We start from the raw sequence: 27,896 nt of genomic DNA, 5'->3' as shown, positions 1-27,896 counted from the left end.
CTGAAAGAGTAATTTTTGGCTTAGTCCAGCATTATCCAATAGAAATGTAATAATGTGAGCCACATATGTAATTTAAAATTTCCTAATAGCCACATTAAAAGAAGTAAAAAGATACAGGTGAAATTAATTTTAATATTTTATTTTCTTTAACCCAAAGTATTATCATTTCAATATGTAATCAACATAAAAATATTAATGGGATTTTTAAAATGTTTTTATGCTAAGTCTTTGAAATTTGATGTGTATTTTACTGTTCAGTGTGTCTCGATTCCTCCGTTGCAGATACATTTCAAATACTCAAAAGCCACATGTGGCTAGTGGATACTGTATTATTAGACAATGCAAACCTTAAAATACCTAGTCATCCATTAGCTTCACTGGAATCCATAGAACTGCTCCCGAAGTTGTTTATGCCTGGCCATGTGCTAGGCTCCAGGAGCATAAAGGTGACTGGGTGACACAGTTGCTTCTCCCAAGGAGCTCAGTCTGGCACAGGGAAGCAGTTAGCTTCAACATAATGTCATAAGCACTACACTAAGGATTTTAACAAAGGAGTAGAGAAAAGATATAAATTCTTCTTTTTAAAAAAGATTTTACTTACTCATTTGAGAGAGAGCAAGCATGAGTGGTGGGGAGGCAGAGGGAGAAGCAGACTCCCCGCTGAGCAGGGAGCCTGGTGTGGTGCTCAGTCCCAGGACCCCAGAATCATGACCTGAGCCAAAGCACACACTTAGCTGACTGAGCCACCCAGGTGCCCAAGACATAAATTCTTCTTAAACTTAGATCTAGAAAGGTTTCATGGAGGTAATACAGCAGCTGGGCAGAAAGATATTTCAGGCACAGTATGTAGTTAGCTCCTTGTTCCAGCTCTTGTGCTGCTAATTGCCGGTCTGTCTAAGCTGTCTTTTTCTCCTCTAGAAGCACTCAAGATTGCCAGGACTGAGAATATTTGTCCAATGAATAAGTGAATGGCATGAATAACTGAATAAATGAATAAGCAAGTGAATGTCAAATCATCCAGACTCCTGTGAGAAGCAAATTTAGTTGGGATGTTGAGCCTGTTAGATTAGGGAGATTTGGGGTGCTATTCATTTACCAGGAATTGATAATGTCCAGTGACTCTGGAAACACAGTAGTTCGGAGGGGACAGTGATAAGTACTGAAGGATTGTTCAATTAGGATGTCTGCGGTCATCATTCCCACCTTCTGTGGCTTGTTGGAAAGCCTCCTCTAGACTGACCCTTGAGCCAGATCATAGATGGGAGGATCAGAATAGGCTTTGCTTTTTGTCCAGGGAAAAGTCCTCTATTAAGGCAACTGGAGTGTGTATTCAGTTCCAAAATTCCACATCCTAATCTAATAAAGTCCAAGATATGTGGGAAGATTAATTGATGCTACGGTCATCTACCAAACCGAATGCTCAAAACCTTCTTTTGGAACCATTAATATGTTGTTGTTGTTTTTTTTTAGTTTGATTATGCTTCCTTTTAAAAAAATTCACATGCTAAACAAATTTACATTGACCACAAATTTCCTCTTAATGGCTGATTTCACTAGGGCACTTAAAATTGTTGATTTTTAAAATAAAATTAATTTCCTTTTGCTATAACTTTGTTAAATTAACATTTGCTAAGTGGAGCATAGGGTGCCAGATAGTGATCCATAGTTTGCCAAAAGACCACAAGAGAAACCACCATAGAGCACTTTATTACTCACAAGTCCTAGAGGAAGTACAGGACATGCCACTGGGGGCCACACCGGGAGGTCAAGGCAGAGTACGAACAGAGAGGACATCAAGACCTGGGACACAAGCCTTTATTAGGGTCCATGAGTGGAGGACTCTGGGGGTTCCTGGGCTAAGGCTAGATCAGTCAGTTCAAACTAAAATGAGTGGAGTGAGTGAAGTTTTGGTAAGCTCCATGGGGGTCTTATCTAAGACACAACGGAGAGGCATTGAGGGTGGGGGAGATGATTGACCACAAGAAGTTATGTCAGTTAGGGAAGTTATGTCAGGAACTTCTAATGGCATGTGACTCTTGAGACTGTTACCCAGGGCATGTGCTAGCATGAGGGAGGCTGGTGTCAGTGGAAGGCTCCCGCAGGTCACTTAGCCAAGCAAAAGGGATGACGAGGCAGCAATGCCTTAGGAGAAGCTCATGACACCTTCAACTTCAGAGATGTACCTACTATAACAAAAGAGGCTCACTCATTCAACAGATATTTATTGGGGACCCACACAGAGTGAGTGAACAAAACAGAATTCCTAATCTTTAGAGTTTAGTTTCTGGGGAGGGCAGAAAGTAAACAAATAATCTCACCTGTAATTAGTTGAAGTGAATTCATTGGTAAAATGAATTGGGCCTGGGGGACTGAGGTGGGGGGTCTGGTAGGACCCCAGCCCATCAAGTGTCAGTCCCTGAAGCTTCCTTGCTCATTTCCCTGTGAGTTTTGTCTCATTTTCTGGGTCCATCTGATTAGCCTTTCTCTGCCTGCAGAAACAGATTTCGCTGTCCTGCGGTCCAAGTCTGGCAGGAAAGCCTGGCTGCTGATGGCACTTATCCTGGAAGGGGCCTTAGCATCATTCCCCTGGCTTCTGTTTCTGATGAGTGAACAGAGATCCAGAGAAAGGAAGAGAAACCAATATTTACTCAAAGAATAGCGAGCCTATTCCTTGCACTGTCACTTGTTATTTTGAGTTATTTTTCACAATAACTCTGTGATATAGGCATTGTTTTCATCTCTGTTTTATGGAAGAGAAAAGAGAGGCTTAGCAATACTGAGTAATTTATCTAATGTCAGACAGCTGGAAAGTGCGCTGGGCTTCTAACCCTAGTCTAATAACAGCCAGTGCTAGAACTCTCATGAATTCAGTGCTCACCTCAACAGTATACACACATTTGGTCTTTATTAGCCAATTTTTCTTTCTTGAGTGTGAAAGTACTTTAAAAAATAATTATTTCACTTTGCTTCTAATTTTAAAAGCAAAGCAGAAAAGACCCAGAGAATCTACGTAGTAGCTAATCCTGACCAGCACCTTAGCATATTGGGTTTCCTTGTGTGTAATAAGGAGAGTAGATCTTACATTTAAAAATAGATGTTAGGCAATCTTGCGTGATTGAGTTTTCATAAGGTCAAACACAGCAACACCAAAACAACTTCTCTGCGTGCTCTGTGGGATCATATGATAAATGTTCAATAGGTATTTACTATAATATCTATAAAATTCAGATCCTTTGTTTAAAAGAATTTGTATTGGATTTAGCATGGTACACTTTGGAATTTTCATATCTAGTGTTTGTTTGTTTTCAAGAAAGAATGAGGAGAAGAGTGAGACCATTGTGGTGTTTGTCTCCTCTTAGAGTTTTTGGATCTACAAGAAAAGCTTTAATAAATCCTCTCCTCAGGACAGAAATGCTAACACCTTTGAGAGGGTTAAAAATTGAAACCTATCAGCATCTGTTTTATTTTATTTTATTTTATTTTATTTTTTTTTAGCATCTGTTTTAGATTGGATTCCCTTTTGAACAAAATCCCTTCAAACATAGGACCTAAGATACTCTCCTGGGAGAAAGGGGGCAGTGGGTGCTTAGGAGTGAGAGGATACCTACAGCCCACTGGAGCTCAGCTGTTCCTCCTCTGTTCTGCTCAGAGGAGTGAGCAAAGGATATTACCTTGAACACTGCAGAAAACAGCTTTCTCTGAGCTCTCGGCCTCACATCACTCATAACTCTGGGAGGGAGGGATATTTACTCAGAGAATCCAGGATATAAAGGAAGGGTGAGGAGAAAGCATATATAAAGTTGGCAGTGTTGACATTTGAACTAAGATTGCCTGGTAACAAAATGTGTAGTTAAATCAGTGGGTAGAATTAGGACTCCTACTCCATTTATGTACTCGACCCTTTGCAGGAAAATCCCTGGATACCAACCCAGGTTGACAGGAGATGCAGGGTCACACAGCCTCTGTAGCTGTAGGACCAAGGTAGAGAGAGGATGGCCAACAGCAGAAAATCAGGGCCTTAGCATCTGAATAACTTGCAAGAATCAAAGGCCTACTTAATCACAGAGTAGAATGGCAAGAAATGGCAACCATCTCTCGAGTTTTTCTTTCCATTTCTCTCTGCTCCAGTTCTTTCCTGCTGCTCCAACTGCCAGAGTTTCCACCTATCAATCCCACAAGTTCCATTGAACTGAGTTTGCATAGCTTAAGAGTCGAGAATCACAAATTCAGAAACCCAGGCTTTAGTAACAACACTGCCTCTGAACAGCTTCCCATTTGCCAGTGAAGTCTTATGTAAGTGATTTTTTTCTGGGTGAAGGGAGCTGCCTTGGGTTCCAGAATCTGCATCCGTCAGGTTTTGAGTTGTAATAGCAGCTAACTGTGATCAATTTACACACAAAATGACTATTCCCAAGATATTGGTAGTTCCAAGAATCATGAGAAGTGTGGTAAAGAGGGTTTAGGTAGCCAGTAACAACCATTAAAACCTTGCCTCAAAACTGGTCTGGTGAACTGTACAACTCAATTATAAAAAGACAAGCCAATATTAAAAAGAGCAAAGGATCTGAATAGACAGTTTGCCAAAGAGGCAAATGTCCAATGAGCACATGAAAAAAGTGTTCAATATCATTAGCCACCGGGGAAATGCAAATCAAACCCACAAGTTACCATTTCACAGCTACTAAGGTGACTCTAACCAAAAAAGACAATAGTAAGTTTTGGTGAAGATGGAGAAAAATCAGAACCCTCATACATCGCTGGTGGGAATGTAAAACGGTTACAACTGCTTTGGAAAACAATCTGGTAGTTTCTATAGCAGCTAAACATAGAGTTACCATATGACCCAGCAGTTCCACTCCTAGGTATATATACCCAAGAGAAGTGAACAGATCCGTCCACATAAATGTTTGTTCACAAGTGTTCATAGCAGCGTATTCATTATAGCCAAAAAGTGGAAATGACTGAAATGTCCACCAACTAATGAATGGATAAAGAAAATATGATATATTCATACATGGGATATTATTTGGCCATAAAAAGAAGTGAAGTAATGATTCATGCTGTATCACGGATGAACCCTGAAGAGAATATACTTAGAGAAAGAAGATCGACATTTTGTATATTATATGTTTCCACATTTTTGAAATGTCCAGAAGAGGCAAATTTGAGAGATGGAAAGTTGGTTAGTGGTTGCCTAGAACTGCAAGGTAGATGAAGAGAGAATTGGAGAATGATGCTTAAGGAGCGTGGGGTGCATTTTGGGGATGATGAGAATGTTCTAAAATTGACTATGGTGATGGTTGCTCAACTCTGAATATACTAATGAATTGTACACTTTTAAGTAGATGAGTTGTATGGTTTGTGAATTATATCTCAATAAAACTGAGTTTTAGAAAAGTTCTTGGGTAAGGAAATGGCTGCCACTGCTACTGGGCACTAGTGTCACTATCTGTACTGTTGCCACTCCCATACCAGCAAGTCAGGATTGCAACTGCAGCCTCTGCTACCCTCAGAATGACGGTCTCTCCCGTCTAGTTCCTTCATCAGTGGCTCTCAAGTCACTCTGGAATGGCTGTGAAGATCATCACGGCGAGAATAGCTAGCATTGCCTCCTCTAGGCCCCACAGGATGGAGGATTCACCAAATGGGAAGAGAGGTCACACGTCTACAGGAGCAGCTGGAGGCACTGCACTAGGCTTTCCTCAGGTTTGTTACCTGATCCTCAAGATGTTCAATACATGGTGCAGTAGATTTTGCTTTTTCTATGGATATATAGCACTTTATTTAAACAGTGGAACAAATCAACTAGTTAATATTTCCATCAAGAATTTAATTGGAAATACACACAGAGCAATGACCAAATACAGCCATATGAAGTGGAAGTACCTTTTCCCATTAAATATCACCTGAACTTAACTATCACTGTTTATTCTAGCTTTGACTTTCCATTTTATAATAAAAACAAACAAGTCTTTAATTTAGGCCTCAAAGTGCCTGGTCTTGCACATTTTGGTATCTCTGCTTTGAGGTTTCAGAGCTCTTCTGAAATCTCTTAACTATCTGTTTGCCATTATTAGAAAGTTAATTGCCTTTTAATTCTTTTAGTCTTATATACATAGGTCAGTGCTCCCTTGGAGATTTATGCTCCAACTCACAAGTGGGCTACTATGACCCTGGTCAAGAGGTGAAGTGAGACTCAAGTAGTATCAGATTGCCTTTTCTGGTAACTTGGAAATGGAGACACACATTATATTTAGATAGTTTTAGAAACAAAAGGTTTTGGGGACAGGTTTCAACTTTTTGGAGATCTATTCCTCTTTGTTTTGATCTTTTCAATGATGTTTTGGATCAAATGCTGGTTTTTCTTTTTTTTCTTTTTTTTTTGATTTTTATTTTCTTTAAAAAATTATTAATTTTTCTATTAGTAAAAAAAAATTCTAAATTTACTTCTGTAAACTGTCCAAGAAGAACATTAGCTAAAATAGCTGAATATAACTTGATCTCACAGTTAGCACCCAGAAAAAAAATGCTATTTAAAGCTAAATAAAGCCTATCTGTCAAGGCAGGGAGCCCAGAATATAGAAGATGGGTGGAGAGGGGATTCCATATAGATGGGAAGGATAAAACTCGGAATGTAGGATCACTCAAGTGAGTTTCTAAAACCGTAAAACAATCCACCCAAAATAGAGCACATACAAGGAATGCCTCTGTCCCAGAATCCTTCAAGCACGTATTATTGTCTACACAGGGTAAGAGAGTGAAAGCCATTTGAATCTATCCTGTAACTTGGGAAGGTGCCTGTCCTTCATCAATGCAGCTCATGCCATCCCCCAGAGGTGAGGTTGTATTGCTTTTCCCACTCCTTTCTCTTTGTTCTCTGGTTAAAAGAGGTTGAAACAGGGAGAAGCAATACCTTTCCAGAAAGCCAGGATTCTGGTTTTGTTTTTGATTTGTCTCAATCTCCCTGGGAAATAATTGTTTGTTTCAAAGAAAAAGACTACAAGCAATTGTGTAGACTTTGGGACTGAAGGTGTCATCTGGTGGCAGCCCTGTTGAGCCATGTGCAAGAGAAACTGAGGAAGCTATGCTAAAGGAGAGACAGAGACAGAGAGAGAAGATTCCTGATAGTTTTACTGTTTCCTCTTCCCCGTGAGGCCTAGATACGTCTGCCCTTGGATTCCATGAGAAATCTCTATTCCCTTAAGATAAGTGCCCCTCTCGTCCCTATTTAAGCTAGCTTGAGGGCATTCATTCTTAGCACTGAGTGCTTTAATCATTTCTATCAGCCATTTTTTTCTCATATAGACCTTGGCTACACATGTACCCTTCCTCAGGGCTAGCCAAAAGAACTCCCTTAAGGTGGAGTCATGTCCCACATTTCCCGAAATACTTTTCTCCCCCAGTCAGGAACCTTTTGGACATCAGTAGCTACAGTGTTGAAACCCAAAGCTGCCACTCAACCTTCATCACCGCAACTTACTACTAGCAAAATTTTAAAAGCCTGCTTCAGATCTGGAGCAACTCATCCTTCCCATCCACATGCCTCCCTTTTGGAAATATTTTAAACTCTATTGAACTTAGAGTTATGGACCTGAAGAGAGTTTTATAATGACCTAACACCAACTTTAGCAGATACCATCCAGGTACTGCTAGCAAATTTTGTGATCAATCTCGGTTTGACCTCAAGATTCCAGGCTTGCTTGGAATCTCTCCTGGAGTTGTTAAAGCCTTAGCACTCGAGTTCTCCAGAATATACTGGTGATAGCTGCATGACCTCTTTGAGCCTCAGACTCTGAAAGATGTGGGTGTCTGTGGGAGTAGATTTAACTATGAACGCACCAGGATATCACGTGCTCCTGGAACAGAGGGGAGTGTGAATAGGTGTCATTTCCCCTCCCCTTCCTTCAGTATCATCTGTCAGGACCTCCTGACTTGAGCAGTGTTATGGACCCTTGCTGCCAGCTAACAATGCTGCTCTCCCCCGACCACTCACCCACACCTGCGTCGGGGTGTACTCTCAGATGCACAAATAACTCTTCTTGATTGGTGCTTTGTTTTACTTTTGAGTTAAAACTGGGAGTGAACGTCAGTCTGGACTGTACCAATCTCACTAGTGTCTTCCTCTCATTTCTTCGATCGGGTGGTCAGAAAAGGTCAAACCTTTCTTGTTAGAAATGTATTTAATACATCTCAGGGTCACGTTAAAATACACTAGTCCTAAAGCTCCACGACACTAACCGGGAGCTTTGAGCCGGAACAGGGTCAGGGATGCTGTCCCTGTGATGTACAGTAGAATAGCTCTCAGCACATTTCTGTGAAGGGCTTTTCTCTGAATTCGGATTTCAACATGATTGTGGCATTCTGGCACTAAAAAGGATTTCATTCTTTCTCTTTTGTTTAAGGATTGTGTGTAATTTGTTGGAACACACAGTACACACTCCTAGATGTTGACTGGGAGAATGAGTAATGATTGAGCGATACAGAGAACAATACCCGGGAAACTCACCAATTTTACTTGGCTACACATTCCAGGGGTGATTATTGTTAGAGAGATGCCTTCTGTCGTAATTAATTATGGTTATGAGTAAATCAAAGTGGATTTGTAGATCCTCAGGTCTGGGCTTTACGAGGTTAATTCATCATTGGAAAGGAAAAGGCAGAGAACAAACATCTGGAACACTTACTTTGCCAAGGATTGTACGCAGTATCTTACACGTATCATCGCAACACAGCTGCCTTAGGAAGTACACACTAGTCTCCCTGTTAACGGATGATGACCTTCAAGCTCAGGAAAGGCAGGGGAAGTAATTTGGCCAAGTTCACACGGCCAGCCAGTGGTGAAGCCAGGATTTAAATGCAGATTTCTCTGAGGTAAAAAAAAAAAATTTATTTCCACCATTACCCCATCTGTCTCTACCCCATAGGCTCAGTGCTGTGGTATATACTAAGGTGAGGAGACAATGGTTTCTGTTGGAAGAAACCTAAGGTCAGATAGAAGACACATGGTAAGTACTAATTGTAATAATGCAAAATAGCAGTAAATAAAGACTGTGGTGAAATTATCAGAGAAACACTCAGTGAGCAGAGAATCCCAGTAAATCTCAAGTACTGTATTTCATCTGAGAGAGGGAGCTCATTAACAACTAGCCTAGTCACATTTTGATTTTCTAAAAACAACTCTCAAGACAGGGCTCACATGGTACCCAGGGTTGATAAAAGTGTGGGTAAGGGTGGAAGGTTCTTGCACAGGCGACTGATAGGAACGCACACTGATAAACCTTGCGTACTTAGCCAAAATCAAGAGTCGGCCACTTAACCGACCAAGCCACCCAGGCACTCCAAAAAGCGTATAAACATTAAGCTTTTCTAGTTTTTTATTTTTTTTAAGATTTTATTTATTTGAGAGAGAGAGAGAGAGAGTAAGCATGAGGGGAGAGGAGAGGGACAGAGGGAGCAGGAGAAGCAGACTCCTAGCTGAGCTGGGAGCCCAATGTGGGGCCCTACACCAGGACTCTAGGATCATGACCTGAGCTGAAGGCAGACACCTAACTGACTGAGCCACCCAGGAGCCCCTGTTCAGAATTATTTTTAAATTTAAAAAGTGCACTCCAAAACATACCATTTGTGTAAAAAAATTTTTTAAAAAGCAAATGTCAGGGTAGAACAAGAATGAAAGAAATACACCAGTATATTAAAAGTAGTCATCTTTGAGTACTGGGATTACTGATTAATTTTCTTCTGTGCTTTTCTGTTTCCCCATATTTTCCACAGTAAAATTCATAACCGGCAATTAGGAAGAATTCTTTTTAAAGATAGAACATCGGGATCCCTGGGTGGCGCAGCGGTTTGGCGCCTGCCTTTGGCCCAGGGCGCGATCCTGGAGACCCGGGATCGAATCCCACGTCGGGCTCCCGGTGCATGGAGCCTGCTTCTCCCTCTGCCTGTGTCTCTGCCTCTCTCTCTCTATCTCTTTCTTTCTCTGACTATCATAAATAAATAAAAATTAAAAAAAAAATAAAGATAGAACATCAAAATATTGATTTTTGGGGTGCCTGAGTGGCTTCATCCGTTAAGTGGCCAACTCTTGATTTCAGCTTAGGTCATGATCTCAGGGTCCTGGGATTGGGTCCCACATCTCAGTGGGGAATCTGCTGCCTCTCACTCTGTCCTTCCCCTGCTTCTCTCTCATTCAGATAAATAAGTCTTTAAAAAAAAATCTTGACTTTTCACCTGAATTCAAATGAAGAATAGGAGAAAAGTATTAGCAAGTGTTGCTTTTATTATGCTTTTTAAAGCATCATACTAGATCTTATAAATTTTTTTCCTGGATTTTTCTTTTTCCCTTGTGGGTGACGAATAAGAGAATGTTAGGTGAACTTCATCTTAATTTTTAGAACTGCTAAAGATGTCTAAGTGCTTTAAAGTCTTATAAAAATGATTTGGGGGATACAGAGTTTTACATTAATCCTATTTATACCAACATGGTCCCCCATAAAGGCAAATTGTACTATTGAATCTATTTTTGCTGTCTTCCAATTTTGAGATTTTATAGTCAGAAACAAAAAGACTAGAGCAAGCTACTGTCAAATTATTCCTAGTGTATTAATGGGAATTTTATTTAATCTCTTTGTTTCTTTTTCTCTCTGGAATTCAAGAGACTTCCTTTTATAATGTTGCTTTTTCTGTCTGCATTATGTTGTAGATAAAATGTTTTTCTAGCAATGGTGTTTAGACCTGATGAGGGGACCATTAGCTAGGTAGAGGGTGGCCTCATTGTGCGTGCAGCCAGTGGTATTTCTGTGAAGTTCATCCAGACAGGCCCAGGAGAGCCAATCCCCTGTCCCCTAAGCCTCTCTGCAGATACAGGTGGAAAGTCCTCTATCTGGAATCCTCCTGGCCAGGAAGTTTCTCACCCATCCCTGTTCAGCTCAGAAGCACCTGTTGGAGTAAGGTCTTGATGTGTTTTTTTTTTTTTTTTCCTTTAAAAAAAAGAGAAGAAAAATGTTGCCATATACTATACTAGGCATATGGACAAATCCTCATTTCATAGGGGAGAATGGGAGCTAATAGAGGAGCCGAGTTTTCTCTTTCAGTGTATTTTTGTTATTTTCAAGGCTACAACATAAGGGCTCTTCTCTTTGTTGTAAACCTAAGAAAAATTACTAGAGGGTCACTAAAGAAATGAGGAAAACCAATTAAATTTTTCCTACTTTTTAGAACAATTAGTCCTCATCCTCCATGCTTTTATGGAGTTATAATTGTAGTAAAAAAAAATCAGTGGAACAGCAAGGGAGAAGTCTATCCTGACTCACTGTTTTATTTTAAAAAGATCCCAGCCTGACACATTCTCTTCAGATGAAGTGCTCTGTCTCTTGGTAACCACCCCTCAACCTGCATAGGAATTTGACAGCAGTGGCTGGTGGGGCACAGTTTCTGTTCGGCACTAATACTCAGTAGCTGTTGAAGAATTCCAGTGCTAAAGAGCTAAGCCTGTGTTTAACTCCTCAACTGGGAATCCCAGAACACAAATGTTCTTATCCTCCACAGTTTTTCATTTACATGCTCAGCCAAGGTTAATGTTGCCTCTGGTTGATTGTTTTTTACCCTCATTCTTGGGTGTGCCTATATTAGTGGTATCTCTCTACCTATACCAGGTAATTCTGAAGATATTTTTGCTTTATGGTCCAAGTCCTGTTAGCATCTGGTGGAAAGAGGCCAGGGGGACTACTAACATTCTTAGCACACAAGACAGCCCCTCACCACCATAGCAGAGAATTTATGTAGCCCCAAATGTCAATAGTGCCACCGTTGAGGAGCTCCCAAGGTCACAAATAATTGATTTCTCCAGGTTTTCCTCTGAAGCAGTCACTAAGCTATGGACCAACCCTGTCACACCATAGTTCATTTATTTTGATTCTCTAGACTTGACACCTTTCTGCCCTTAATTTCTTATAATAGTGAAGAATTTGGTGGATGAGTTTTTGTAGTAGTCTGAATCTGGTGGATTCAGACATTTTTCTACAGTTTACTTAATTGAATCTCAGCCCTCAACTCTAGGCCAGGACCTGAATAGCTAAGATACCCCCTAAGTATTTTTGATGATGATGATGATGATGATGATGATGATGATGATGAGTGTGTGTGAGAGAGAGAATGTATATAGGGCTCAATTCCATGACTCCAAGATTACCACATGAGCTGAAATCAAGAGTCGGAGACTAATCAACTGAGTACCCAGGCATCTCCTCCTCCTTAAATATTTATAAATTGATTGCTCATTCCAAAACCCAAACTACTCTTTTTAACTCTGAGGAGATAAATGGCTCCTATAATTCCAGAGTCCTGATGGGTCATATAACACCTTTACCCACTGCTAGGTAGACATTTCCTACTTGAAATAAGTGGAGAAGTTTATGCATGTGACCCATGTAATATTTTGGTTGGAGAGGGGTGGGAGTCAGTAAGAAGAAAGATGGTCACTATTTTGAAACATTGTACTTGCAGATGAATCACTTCTTCATCAACTCCTGGTTGAAAGGTCAAGCACATGTCTCAGGTACTCAGTGACCTAGGTTACCTCAATGTGTAGCTCATCACTAACTAATTATCAGGACTGTCTAAAGCCCTGAGTGATGGATATTTTCTAATCTGCTTGGAGGTTGCAGTGGCATTTTAAAGCATCTAAATAATACTAACATATATGCCACTGAGTCTTTCAATTTTCAAAATTAGAGTTTTGCACACTCAGACCCTATGGTTTCACACTTGCCTTCTTTTGTACTTGTTGCTTTTTCTTGAATTGTCCTCAACCATCCCTAACCTGGTCCTCCTGGGAAATTCATTTTTATTTTGCAAAGCCTTGTATCATCAGCCTTTTATATTCTCTGATTATATCCCAGACCCCTAGTCTCACTTATATTTGCACAGCCTGCCTCAGTCTACTCCAAAGTTAAAAAATTTCCTTCTCTGTACATCCACATCTGATACCTTTTGCACACTCTTTCTGTTATCACCTGTATCAACTGTATTTTAATGATCTCTTTGTCAATATATCAACATGCTAGAGTTCATGTTCCTAGAAGGCACTGTGTTTTTCTCATGGTATTCCCATTACTTCCCGCATTATGAGTACTTGTTAGAATTAATTAACTTATTATTATTTTTTTTTTTTTAAAGATTTTATGTATTTGACAGAGGGGGCAAGCCAGAGAGCACAAGCATGGTGAGCGGCAGAGGGGAGCCCAATGTGGGGCTGGATCCCAGGACCCCGGAATCATGACCTGAGCTGAAGACAGATGCTTAACAGACTGAGCCAGCCAGGAGCCCCACTTATTAGAATTTAAAAACAGAATTCCTATTATTTATTTTGCCAGGCTCAGTTTTGTTTTGTTTTGTTTTTTTCTTTGCAAAATATTATCACGCGACTGGGTTAGCTCTAATTATGGGACTGAAATGGGGCTTGTGGTAGTTAAGGGAAGATTATCAACATTAGATTAATGTTTTATGAAAATGTTTTCATTTACTTGCATAGTCAAAATTAAAATTATATACATATATTTAACACAAAAGAAGTATTTTCTAGGCCAAGTTGTATAGATATTTAATGTTGGAGTGAGATAGCCAAGTTGTATAGATATTTAATGTTGGAGTGAGATATTTCATGACTGAGATATAGTTAGGTTTGGTATTAGAGAAGAGAACAAAGCAAATCTCAATGACTTATCATAATAAAAGTTTCTATTGAGCTTGCTTAAACTCTCCTCCAAGTAGTGACTCAGGGACTGAGGCATCTTACCTGTTGCAGCTTTGCCCTTTTCATTATGCGGCATTTAAAGATGACATCCTTCAAACTGTGCATGAGAAAAAATACAGAGGGTCACATATTGGAGGTTTTAATGATCCCTACCTAGGAATGGCAAATGTAACTAGTGTTCACTTTCCATTGGCTAGAACTCTGTTACTTGGCTGCTGTCTGGCCTCACCCAACTCAAGGGAGGCTGGGAAATATAGACTATCTGTAAGCCCGGAGAAAAGAGAAACAAGCTTGGTGATAAGCTAACCATCTCTAATAGTGAGCAAAGAAACAACTCTCTATATGCAAAATAGAAAATGGAATCTATTAGAAGAACTTTGAAAAGCTCACAGAACAAATGGTAGACTGAGGAACTGAGCAAGAACCAGGGGAGTAGTAGGTGGGGTTCAGGGAACAAGAAAATCTGGTTGTCTGGCCTGGGTGCCATGGATTTTCAGACTCCCAGTGATGCTTCTTAAGATTCAAATTCCCGATTGGGGAAGGGCAGAGTGGAAATGGGCCAGCAAGCTTAGTCTGAGTACCTACTCATCTTTGAGTGGCTGAAGATGGCAGTGGCTTACTGTCCCATTCAGAGTGAAGTCTAAATATTTCCCATGGCTTCAATGCCCAGGTGAACTGGGTCTCAGCTACCCTCTGGCCTTACCTCCTGTTTTTCTCCTATCTTGCCCTGTTCCATCATACTCACATCTTTGCTGCATGTACCAACATCTGAGTGATGTTACTATTGTTGTTTGCTCTGCCCTTTCTGCTAGTATTTGTATGCTTAGTCCCTCACTCTTTCCAAATCTCTGCTCAAATGTCTCTTTAAAACTTAGAGGTCTTCGTTGATCACCCTGTACAGTATAGCACCCCAAACCATTGCCCTTAATCCCACTTACTCTGTTTTATTTTATTCATAGCACTAAATGCTACCAAACATTTGTATGTTTGCTTTGTTTTTCCTCTGTCTTCCTCTCTACTAGAATTTAAGCAACAAGAGAGCAGGAACTTTGTTTTGTTTACATGAAAAAAAAAATACAGATACTGGGGCACCTGGGTGGTTCAATTGATTAAGTGTCCAACTCTTGATTTCTGCTCAGGTCATGATCTCAGTGTCGTTAGATCAAGCCCCACGTTAGGCTCTCAGCTCAGTTTGGAGTCTGCTTGTGCCTTTCCTTCTGCTCCTTCCCCTGCTCTCTCTCTCTCTCTCTCTCATAAATAAAAATAAAAGCTTTAAAAAAAACCCCCCAAACCCCACAAACAACAACAACAACAACAACAACAACAACAACAACAACAAACAGACACTGGGTGAGTGTCAGAGCAAGCAGTAGAATCCAGGCTTCCTTCTTCCTGTCAGCAGATCACTGTAGGACCAGCCTGAGTTGGCATGCCCTGAGACTAAAGTAGCCTGGGCCTTTCAAGAATACCAATTTTTATCTGTACAACCTGACTCAAATTGTCAACCCTTATTCTTTCCAGCTCATGAACATTTTTGCCATGGATGTAATATTATTTATCACTGACCATGGGTAATGCACTATTAATGTTGGTCTATGTTGCTTATAATGTATCATGTCAATGATTATAGTTCTGGAGTTATGAAAACCAGTGCATATAAAGTTGTTCACAGGTCTATGTGCTTGTGAAAGAAACTCACATGAGAACAGGGCATCACTAAATTCTAACTGACATTTCTCTTGGTCTGGTTAGTCCACATATCAGTTTATGGTGGATACTCACAAGCACGTAGGTTAGTTATCATATCTCTTCTTGCTGTCAAGTGATGATGTCCTTTAGGCTTTGCCAACTGCTGTACTTGTGGTCATATGTGTATATTGGGCTTTGACAAGTAGATTATTACACAACACCCTCTTTTCCCTGCCCAAATTCTGAAATGACTGATAAATAAAGGAATGGCAAATAGAGATCAAAATGTCAACTTTATTCCTAATAAAGCTAATGATCTCAAAGGATGTGGCTTAGGTGTAGGATAACAATGTATTTCTGACACCAAATCTCAGAGATAGACAGATTTAGGGTACCTTGATGGCTCAGTTGATTAAATGCCTTCTCAAGATTTTAGAAGAATAAAATAAGGAAAAATTAATTTATAGCTCTACCATAGCTCAAACCAAATTGGTTAATTTGAAGTGAACCATAATGATCTTTTAGAAAATTTGCACCAGGGACACCTGAGTGGCTCATTGGTTGGGCATCAGCCTTCTCAGGGCGTGATCCCCAAGAAGAGGTCCTGGAATCGAGTCCTGCATTGGGCTCCCCGTGGGGAGCCTCTTTCTCCCTCTGTGTCTCTGCCTCTCTCTCTGTGTCTCTCATGAATAAATAAATAAATAAAATCTTTTTTAAAAGTAAGAAAATTTACACCAAATGGTGATTTTACTATAAGAAAAATCATGCCTAACATGGTGCCTAACATGGAGCTCAGTAAATACTTGTTGAATGAGTGAGTCTGGACTTTGGGCTTCAATTTGAAATCAGCTCAAAGTCAATGATGATTGAAGAAATTTTATAGTTTTGAAATTCATCTGAAACAAATTCTGTGGGTATACATGGAAATTAGAAGTATACAGAAAAGGGACACCTGGGTGGCTCAGTGGTTGGGCATCTGCCTTTGGCTCAGGTCTTGATCCCAGGGTCCTGGGATTGCATCCCTGCATCTCCTGCAGGGAGCCTGTTTCTCCCTCTGCTTATGTCTCTCCCTCTCTGTGTGTCTCTCATGAATAAATAAAATCTGAAAAAGAAAGAAAGAAAGAAAAAAATAATATTATCTCTTTTAATTACTTTCTATTAAACCTAATTGACTAGAGTAACAAAGATCCCCATTTTTTCCTTAAAACAGGCTGATGCCTGCAGCAAGCTAACCATTCCTTGTAGCAGGCTACTGTCTAATAATGATGCTACCCATCATTTTTGAGTAGCATTTTTATTAAAGGTCATTTGTGATTATTCCCAAACCTATTTTATTTCAATTAATTGACTGATTGATTGATTTTTAAGTAGGCCCCATGCCCAGTGTGGAGCACAGTGTGGGGTTCGAACTCATAAACCTGAGATCAAGAACTGAGCTGAGATCAAGAGTTGGATGCTAACTGACTGAGCCACCAAGGTGTCCCCCAAACCTTTTTATACTAGTTGTACTTGTTATTACATGATTTAATGAAATATTACTGATGCTGATGAACTGAGTGCGAAAGTAGAAGAGTTATTCTTCTGAAAACAAAGGTGAGTGTTTTGTAAAGACTTCACAAGAGGAGAGCTCAAAGGAACCACTGAAGACATGATTCCTGCTCATAGGTAGTTTATAGCCATGTAGAGTAGCTACAGTTGTAAAAAACAGCTCTAATATAGGATGGTAAATGCCATAGAAGATTACATGAAGATTCCAGAAGTTCAGAGGAGGAAAATTACTTTTGGCTTAGAGAATCATTGACAGGTACATGGAGAAGTTGATATATGAGTTGGTCTCTGAAAAGTATAAAATTAGAATGTACAGAGATGATTCATTCCAAGTGAAAAGAAGGATGTAAGCAAAGCCATGAGGGGTAAAACTGATGTTTGGCTGGAGCACAGGGTTCATAAAGAAGAAGAGTAGAAGATGAAAGTAGGAAGATAAATGGGTTTTCAAATAATAAAGAGCCCTAACTTCCATGCCTCTGAAATGTCTGGTCATTGTGAAAATAGGGTACCTATTTTTCTCATCCACAATAAACTCAAGTGGTCTATAGTATACCTACAAAATGAGGTCTTTATATTGGGGCATGATAAAACTGTATAATAATTTTTTCATTCATGGTTTCATGCATTTTTTCCTTTACTGCCTAATAGCTTATAAACTCTTCTTAGCCTAAGCTATTTTATATTACTTTTGTTCAGCAATGCGTAAGATTAGTTTTCTGCTAAGGAAATGAGTATTCAATTAATTTTTGGTGAAAATATTGTAGAATTAGTGATTATGTTTTTAAGAACTCTTGGTTCTTTTTTTTAAGGCCTACATAAAATACTAACAATTTGTAATATAAGATTACAAATTTGCTTGATATTTTATAGCTTAAAAACTAAGTTTTTAAATATATAGTTTAAAAGCAAAGTTTTCAAATAAGCAAGATCAAATGTGACTTTATTACTGTGTTGTAACAGTTGATACTTAATGCATTTTAACAGATACAGTAGGAAAAAATACTATCCATTACTTTTGTTTCATTTGATACACTATTAGTGCACTGTGATTACTTGAGAGTAGAATACATCATCATGAAAACCTAAGGTATTGCTTATAATGATAGTCCCATAAGGAATGTCACTTTAACTGTTGGTCAGAAGGGACTGCTCATTTCTAGAATATTAATCTTGAGCCCAATAGAAACAAAATATAATAATTATCTTAGCCTCAAAATTCGAGGACCTGTTTTGCTTCTTTAGAAGTATAATTCTTTTTTCCTTAAGTAAGAAATTAAAACAGATGATGATGGGATAAGGGAAATCATTATTTTGGTAGCATTACTTCGATGGCTAGCTGTTTCCTCTTTAAAAATTTCAGTTTGGATATATGAGTATTCCCTTTCTTTGGTTTTCTTGCTTGTAAAATGAAAAATATTATAAAAGCACAAGGCTCTTTCCATTCATGACCAATAATTTAATTTTCAGTAAGTTACTAGTTTCTGTTTAAGCTAAAGCAAAATGGAAAGAGGCTGTGTCTAATGAGGCTGATAACTGCTAAATTGCAAACACAAGAATTTTTGTGATATGGTCATATTTCATGACCTTATCCTTCACTTTGGAACTAAAGAAGTTAGACTTTTCTAGAACATTTAATAAAATTCATCTCTTGAGAACTGATTTATACTAATACAACTCTAACACAAAATATAAATTTAGAAAATATGTCAACTTAACAGTGGGATATAAGAATATTATCAGCAAGCATATCAAAACACAATTCAGGGGTTATCATATCCCCTTCTTACTATAAAAAGGGGTCTGTAGGTCACATGGTAAAAATATAAATTAGGGTTTATTGGGGGAAATGTAGAAATGGAGAAGTAGAAGAGCACATGAATCCTTCAAGCTCTCATCCCACAAAGCTTACTTATTCAGGGCATAGCTGGATTGCTATGTAAAGAGAAGGGCACCTGGAGGAAAGTGATGCTTATGTAGTGCTGAACTTATAGGGAGAGGGGGACATAGACATAAAAAATAAGTTTGAAAACTTTGTCAGAGGACTGGAAATAATTAAAACAATACTAGAAATACTAGAACTGAAAAACACAATAACAATGATACACTTGATGATTGTAGCAGCAGTTTAGACACACCTGGAGATAGAATAAATGTACTGAATGATATATCGAAAGTAACATTCAAATGAAGCACAGATAAGACACAGTAAGAAATTCAAATTTATGAAAAGTTGGAACCTCATAAAAAGAGAAGAGGGACAAGGGACAGAAACAATATTTGAACAGAACATGGCTGAGAATTTGTCAAAGATGATGAAAGACATCAATGTACAGATTCAGGAAACCATACAAACTCCAAGGAGGGTAAGGTTTCTAAGCACATGATAGTAAAGCTTCTGAAAACTAAAGACAATAAGATTCTAAAAGTAGAGTCAGAGAAGCAACATTACACTAACAGTTGATTTATCAATGAAACAATGGAAAATAGAAAATAATGGAATGATATTTTTAAAGTATTGAGAGAAAATATTGGCCAATCTAGAATTTCATACCCTGAAAAAATACTTTTAGAGAATGGAAGTGTTAAAAGACTTAAAAAAAAAAGTAGAAAGAGTTTATCACCATTAGATTCACACTAAAGGAAATACTAAATGGAATTCTTCAGGGAGGAGGAAAATGATTGCACATGGAATGTCGGAGACGTAGGAAGAAATGAAACACAATAAAAAGATTCAGTATCTTGCTAAATCTAAATGAATACTGACAGTTTAAAATACTAATAAAGTTATGTCCATGGGATTTAAAAACTTATAGAATTAAAAATATAATTACAGAAGCATGTAAATTGAAATTAAAGTGGGTTAGGGTCTTTGTGTTGTCTTTGAAAAAATAAAAATACCAATTTGTGTTAGACATTAATGAGTCCACAGATGCATGTTGTAATCTCTAGGGTAATTACTAAAGAATAGTAAAATGTAACTACCGAGCTGATAGGGAAAATGGAATAATAATAAATATTCAATCAGAAATAAGGAAAGAAAGGAGAGAAAAAGGAATATAGAAACATAGAATAGGTAGTACAAAAAGAAAGCAAAGATAGAAGACTTAACCCCAAAAATATGACTATATTAGTAATTAAGTTTATTTTATTTTTTTAATAAATTTTTTATTGGTGTTCAATTTACCAACATACAGAATAACACTCAGTGCTCATCCCGTCAAGTGCCCCCCTCAGTGCCGGTCACCCATTCACCCCCACCCCCCGCCCTTCTCCCCTTCCACCACCCCTAGTTCATTTCCCAGAGTTAGGAGTCTTTATGTTCTGTCTCCCTTTCTGATATTTCCCACACATTTCTTCTCCCTTCCCTTATATTCCCTTTCACTATTATTTATATTCCCCAAATGAATGAGAACATACACTGTTTGTCCTTCTCTGATTGACTTACTTCACTCAGCATAATACCCTCCAGTTCCATCCACGTTGAAGCAAATGGTGGGTATTTGTCATTTCTAATGGCTGAGGAATATTCCATTGTATACATAAATCACATCTTCTTTATCCATTCATCTTTCGATGGACACCGAGGCTCCTTCCACAGTTTGGCTATTGTGGACATTGCTGCTAGAAACATCGGGGTGCAGGTGTCCTGGCGTTTTTGTATTTCCCTGATGGCAAGTGATGCAGAGCATTTTCTCATGTGCATGTTGGCCATGTATATGTCTTCCTCTGTGAGATTTCTCTTCATGTCTTGCCCATTTCATGATTGGATTGTTTGTTTCTTTGGTGTTGAATTTAAGAAGTTCTTTATAGATCTTGGAAACTAGCCCTTTATCTGATACATCATTTGCAAATATCTTCTCCCATTCTGTAGGGAGTGTCTTTTAGTTTTGTTGACTGTATCCTTTGCTGTGCAAAAGCTTCTTATGAGGTCCCAATAGTTCATTTTTGCTTTTGTTTCTTTTGCCTTTGTGGATGTATCTTGCAAGAAGTTACTGTGGCCAAGTTCAAAAAGGGTGTTGCCTGTGTTCTCCTCTAGGATTTTGATGGAATCTTGTCTCACATTTAGATCTTTCATCCATTTTGAGTTTATCTTTGTGTATGGTGAAAGAGAGTGGTCTAGTTTCATTCTTCTGGATGTGGATGTCCAATTTTCCCAGCACCATTTATTGAAGAGACTGTCTTTCTTCCAATGGATAGTCTTTCCTCCTTTATCGAATATTAGTTGACCATAAAGTTCAGGGTCCACTTCTGGGTTCTCTATTCTGTTCCATTGATCTATGTGTCTGTTTTTGTGCCAGTACCACACTGTCTTGATGACCACAGCTTTGTAGTACAACCTGAAATCTGGCATTGTGATGCCCCCAGCTATGGTTTTCTTTTTTAAAATTCCCCTGGCTATTCGGGGTCTTTTCTGATTCCACACAAATCTTAAAATAATTTGTTCTAACTCTCTGAAGAAAGGACATGTTATTTTGATAGGGATTGCATTAAACGTGTAAATTGCCCTGGGTAACATTGACATTTTCACAATATTAATTCTGCCAATCCATGAGCATGGTATATTTTTCCATCTCTTTGTGTCTTTCTCAATTTCTTTCAGAAGTGTTCTATAGTTTTTAGGGTATAGATCCTTTACCTCTTTGGTTAGGTTTATTCCTAGGTATCTTATGCTTTTGGGTGCAATTGTCAATGGGATTGACTCCTTAATTTCTCTTTCTTCAGTCTCATTGTTAGTGTATAGAAATGCCATTGATTTCTGGGCATTGATTTTGTATCCTGCCACACTACCAAATTGCTGTATGAGTTCTAGCAATCTTGGGGTGGAGGCTTTTGGGTTTTCTATGTAGAGTATCATGTCATCGGCAAAGAGGGAGAGTTTGACTTCTTCTTTGCCAATTTGAATGCCTTTAATGTCTTTTTGTTGTCTGATTGCTGAGGCTAGGACTTCCAGTAATATGTTGAATAGCAGTGGTGAGAGTGGACATCCCTGTCGTGTTCCTGATCTTAGGGGAAAGGCTCCCAGTGCTTCCCCAGTGAGAATGATATTTGCTGTGGGCTTTTCATAGATGGCTTTTAAGATGTCGAGGAATGTTCCCTCTATCCCTACACTCTGAAGAGTTTTGATTAGGAATGGATGCTGTTTTGTCAAATGCTTTCTCTGCATCTAATGAGAGGATCATATGGTTCTTGGTTTTTCTCTTGCTGATATGATGAATCACATTGATTGTTTTACGAGTGTTGAACCAGCCTTGTGTCCCGGGGATAAATCCTACTTGGTCATGGTGAATAATTTTCTTAATGTATTGTTGGATCCTATTGGCTAGTATCTTGTTGAGAATTTTTGCATCCATGTTCATCAGGGATATTGGTCTGTAATTCTCCTTTTTGGTGGGGTCTTTGTCTGGTTTTGGAATTAAGGTGATGCTGGCCTCATAGAACGAATTTGGAAGTACTGCATCTCTTTCTTTCGGAACAGCTTTAGTAGAATAGGTATGATTTCTTCTTAATTTCCTGGTTGACCCTTTCATCTTTTAGCATGATGGTCCTTAACCTCCACGTGTTTGAGGTCCTTCCAAACTCTTCTTGTGATTTAGTTCTAATTTCAAGGCATTATGGTCTGAGAATATGCAGGGGACGATCCCAATCTTTTGGTATCGGTTCAGACCAGATTTGTTCCCCTGGAACTTGTCCTTCTAGCTGGTCTTCTGGGGGAGGGGCCTGTTGTGCTGATTTTCTGGTGTTAGCACTTGGGGGAGCTGCTCTGCCACCTGCCTGGTGCAGGGTTCAGTGGGGGTTGTTTACCCTGTGAGGCCCCTGGAGGAACAACCCCAGTGGCGGGGCCAGCTCTGAAGCCCTGGAGTCAGCCCCCGCAGTAACTCCGGAGCTCTCGGTCTGCAGGGCCTGGAGGCTCTGGGGCGGGGCCGCTGATCTGCTTAGCTCGGGGCAGGAGCGTCCTTGCTGTCCTGGGCCCTCCCGGCCTCTACCTGTCCCGGGGGAGGCCGGATCCTGGGCTGTGTCCCGGCGCCCTGTGCTCCTGGCCGCGGAGCCCCCTCCGCAGATCCGCCGCCCGAGCCCCTCCGAGCTGCTCTGGGTCCTGCCGTGTGCGCTGCAGCCCTTAGGGAGCTCGGCGCACTCTCCTGGGCACGCAGTTGCTCTGTTAGTGTCCCCGGGAGCCCGAGGGCATCCCCGCCCTCCTGGGGTCCTGCTCTAACTCCCTGCGAGCCCCTTTCCGCCCGGGAAGATTGGTGCAACTCCTGCTTCTCCGGGTCGGGGCTCTCCTGTCCTGGGGACACTCGCCCCGGCCTTAGCCCGGCTCCTCGGGGCCCTTCCCCCTTGGATACCTTTTGTTTCTTTATTTCTTTTTTCCCCGTCTTCCTACCTTGATAGAAGCGCGAACTCTGCTCACTGTAGCGTGCCAGCTGGTCTCTCTTTAAATCTCAGGCCGAATTCGGAGATTTTCAGGATGATTTGAAGGTTATCTAGGTAATTTGGTGGGGACAGGTGATTTGGGGACCCTACTCTTCCGCCGTCTTGCCCCTCCTCCTATATTAAGTTTAAATGAACTAAGTGCTTCACTTAATTATCAAGTTGATTTAAAAAAATCTTTTAAATTTTTAGATTCAAAAAATCTAAAATATAAGTATAAAGATACAGAAAGGCTAAAAAGTAAAAATGTAGAAAGATATAGCATGCAAACATTAATCAAAACCAAGCTGGTATAATTTTATGAATAAGAGCACAATTTTATTAGTATCAAAGCATATCTAGGCAAAAATTATTATTCACAGATAAGGGAGACATTTCACTATGTATAAAAGTTAATATTTTCAGGAAGATATAGTCATTCTAAATTTACTTGTACCTAATCACATAGCTTCAAAATATGTATGTCAGGTATTAACAGACTTTAAAGAGAGACAAATTCATAATTATCATATTTAAAGAGATCTTTCTCAGCAGGTGATAGAAAAAAAACAGACAAAACATGTTAGTAAAGATAAACAAAAATTTGAATAAAATAATAAGTCAGATTTACTTGGCATATATAGAATGCTTCTGAAGGATTGCAGGACACATGTGTTTTACAAGAGCACATAAATATTAAAAACCCCAAAACCTCCCAAATTTGGTCAAATAACCATAAAATAGATCTCAACAAATTTCAAAGTCTGACAATATAAAATAAATTCTTTGGCCACAATGTAATTAAAAAGCACTACAAGAAAACATCTAGGAAATCCCCTTGTATTTTCAAAGTGAGAAATACATTTTTAAATAATTTCTGGGTCACAGTGGAAAATTCAAAAATATTTTGAGATTGATAATAATGAAAATATTATATATACAAACTTTTATGTGATACATCAAAACCTTTTCTGAAGAAGAAATGCATGGCCTTAAATTAACAATACATTAGAAAAGAGGAAAGTGGAAATTAATGATATGAGAATCTATCTCAAGAAGGTAAAAAATAATTGCAAGTTAAACTCAAAGACACCTTTCCTAAAGAAAGGAAATAATAAAAAGCAGACATTTATGAGATAGGAAACAACAATAAAGCCAAACTTTGAAAAGATTACCAAATGATAAACCTCAGCTGTTCATATAAAAAAGAAGATACAAATAACCAATATCAATAATGAAAAAAATGGATAACATTTTAGATCTAACAAAAATTTAAAAGATCCTAAAAGGATATTACGAATAATCTTAATGACTTTTTTTATTTTTGAGAGGGAGAGACAGGAGTGAGGAGCACAGGGAGAGGGAAAGAGAGAATCCTAAGCAGACTCCACAGCCAATACAGAACTCGCTGTGGGGCTTAATCTCACAACCCTGAGACCATCACCTGAGCTGAAATAAGAGTCAGACACTTAATTGACTGAGCCACTCAAATGCCTCAATCCAATGGCTTTTTAAAATTTAGTTTATATAGGCCAATTCTTGCAAAAATACAACATATCAAATCAGACACAAAAATAAATAGAAATTCCAGGTAGATACATAACTATTAAATAAATTAAATTACTAATTAAATACCTTACCCCAAAGAAGACTCCAGGTCTTGATGACTTCACCAATAAAGTCCACCAAACACTTAAGAGAGAAACAAAACCATCTTCCATAAATTCTTCCAGAGAATAGGGAGAGAACATTTCTCAATTTGTTGTTTGAGGCAGCAAATGATGAAACCTGATAAACACATTGCAAGAAAAGAGATTGTAAGCCAATTATTCATGAACACAGGAGCAAAATTTCTAAACAAAGTATTAGTAATCAAAATCCAACATTATATATAATGTATAATACATTACAACCATACAAGTTTGTTTCAGGAATTCAAGGTTGGTTTGACATCTGGAAATCAATCATTGTAATTTACCACATTAACAGACTAAAGGATATGGTCATATCCATAGTTGTATAAAAATTGTTTAATAAAATTTAGCATTCAGTATTTTAAAAACTCTTAGTGGATAGGAATAGAAGTTAACTTCCTTAATGAGATGAAAGTTATCCTCAAAAAGAAGCTCTAGTATCAGCTCTGGTATCAGTCTATTTTTTCTCGGTCTAACACCCGCTAAGCCTTCTCCTTGCTCAACTCTGAAAGTGAGCTACATACACAGGTCATCAAGATGCATCTGTCTTCTACATGGGAAGCCAAATAATAATGAGAAGTTTTCTATGAGAATCAGAGGAGAGTGAATGAGATGATGTTCATAACCAATATCCATTAACTATGAGAAACTGATGTATACATCTTTGTAGAGATGAGAACACTTGTGTTCCTGAATAAGAAATGTATTTCTGAACTCTATGCAGACTATTTCTCTTCTATTAAGGGAAATTATTTTTTTAGACTGAGTGTAATGTGAATACTTGGGCTGTGGTTTTACACATGCTAATATAGTCATTCTCTGATTCCTGTTGGCTCTGTCATTCTTCTATTCCTTTGCTTCTCTCCAAAAATCCAGACATCCTAAAATACTTTGGGTTTTTCAGTGAGCCAGGCTGACTTATTCATATGTACATTTTGCATATTCTGTGACATTTTCCTGGAATAACCTCTCCATCCTCACTCCACCTCCACTCCTCATCTATTTGGCAAACTCCTATTTATTCTTCAAAATCCAACTCAAGTATCTTTCCTCTGTGAAGTCTTCTCTTCTTTACATTGTTACTGTATCTTTCTTGTCTTCTAAAATAGTACTAATCATACTGTGTTAAAATATTTAGTTCTATTATATTTTTAATTTCTTGAGAGAAAGTTCTATGTCTTTATATTTGTATTCCTAGTATTTGAGCCCAATAAAAGTTTATTAAATGAAGAAATGAGTTAGTGGATGAATAAACAATTGAATAAACCCACCTCTATCTTAGGATCACCATTTGGGTATTCTGCTAAGCACTCATGAACTCATTCTAGCTAGTAATGAAAACTTCTCTGGTTGAGTACATTAAATTTACAATCAATAATTAATTCTAAATTGAATTTATAATTGCTTTTATAATACTACTACAATCATGGGCTTTCAAAACGCTGACTTCCCAGATGCATGTCATAACCTTAATTTTTAATTTCATCCTGCTTCTCTTAAACTAAACAAAAGGGAGAAGAAGTAGAAGGAATTGAAAATTCTGAGGAATAACTTTAATTAGGTATGTAAATAACCTGAAAACATTTTTAAAATAAGATTCAGTCCAGAATCAAGATAGAGTATTAATTCCTAATTAAGTTCAGTGGTTTAATACCAAAGCAAATAAGTGAGAGCAATGTTGCCAAGGAAATGGAGAAACTACTTCCCACTGCTTTCCAGCCCTTTGCACTCATGGCATGTGTAGGAAGTGAAATTGCTTATAGTGCCCTCGGATAAATGGATGAGGCTGCTTGCTGTTGAAGACAGCTAGGCAGGGGTTTTGGCTGCCCTGGGCTCTACCTGGCTGTGGTGAAAGTTAAGGAAATCAGGATTTCAGTGGTCTATAAGCTCTTTCAGCAGACTGTTGGGAAACTCTGAGGTTTAAGAAAGGGGAGTAGAATGTAACTATAGGGATTTATGATCTCGGCCCTCAGCCTAATCTAACTAGGAAGTGTTTGAAGTGAGAAAAGGTGTATAGTACTTAAATTTCATAGTTAGGATTGTTTAGGCCAGTGATTTTCTATTCTGCTTTAGATTGGAGTCACTTGGAGTCACTTTAAAACATAAAAACACAGCAAAGCTGAGACCCTACCCTAGTGTAGTTAAATCTGAGTCTTTGTGGGGAGGGGTATGGGATAGCATCATTATTTTTAAAAAGTTTCCTACTGTTGATTCTAAAATATGTCCAGAATTAAGAACCACTGACATAAGTAGTGATTGATGATTAAAAATTATTAGTAAGGAACCTAAGTTCTAACTGTGTATATTTCAGAAAGTTAGTAATTAGTATATACGTGTGTGTGTGTGTATGTATATATATATATATATATATATATATACTTATATATTAATACTTATCAAAATTAATACTTAATTTAATACTTAAACCTAGTGGTATTTTAGCATAGAAAGGTTTTTTTTGTTTGTTTGTTTTTGTTGTTATTGTTGTAGAAAAGTATATGCCAGTCAGGATTTTTTTTTATTATTAAAAGTAGTTTGTAAAATACAAAAATAAAAAAATAAAAAAATAAAAGTAGTTTGTTTATCGTAAATTATAGCCATATTCTTAGAAGCCTATAGCCCTTGGAGTTTTAATCTGCAACTTAATGCTTATGAAGTAAAGGCAAACATGATTGCTGAACTGATCAGGAATAATAACACTGGAGGTTTTTAAACTAAGCCTTGAAGAGGAGATAGAATTTAGATATGCAGAAAAGGTGGAGTGAGATGAGGGATAAGAATTATAAATGGAGGGATCCCTGGGTGGC

General features: G+C 38.5%; 1 protein-coding gene and 1 long non-coding RNA gene across 2 annotated transcripts in view; one reads left to right on the top strand and one right to left on the bottom strand.

The window, feature by feature from the left end:
* CMYA5 (cardiomyopathy associated 5) overlaps window positions 1–27,896 on the top strand; it is an 89,541-nt gene that overhangs the window by 5,948 nt on the left and 55,697 nt on the right. The window lies entirely within an intron of this gene.
* LOC144290278 (uncharacterized) lies at window positions 8,502–25,177 on the bottom strand. Its single transcript, XR_013358035.1, has 3 exons — window positions 25,036–25,177; window positions 13,796–13,850; window positions 8,502–8,866 (listed from the first exon to the last, which is right to left on the bottom strand). It is a non-coding gene; the product is annotated as an uncharacterized LOC144290278 (long non-coding RNA).

This window comes from Canis aureus, chromosome 2 (genome assembly GCF_053574225.1).
Source record: "Canis aureus isolate CA01 chromosome 2, VMU_Caureus_v.1.0, whole genome shotgun sequence".
Taxonomy (NCBI): domain Eukaryota; kingdom Metazoa; phylum Chordata; class Mammalia; order Carnivora; family Canidae; genus Canis; species Canis aureus.
The sequence above is the reverse complement of the archived record's forward strand: the minus strand, read 5'-3'. Positions and strand labels throughout refer to the sequence as shown.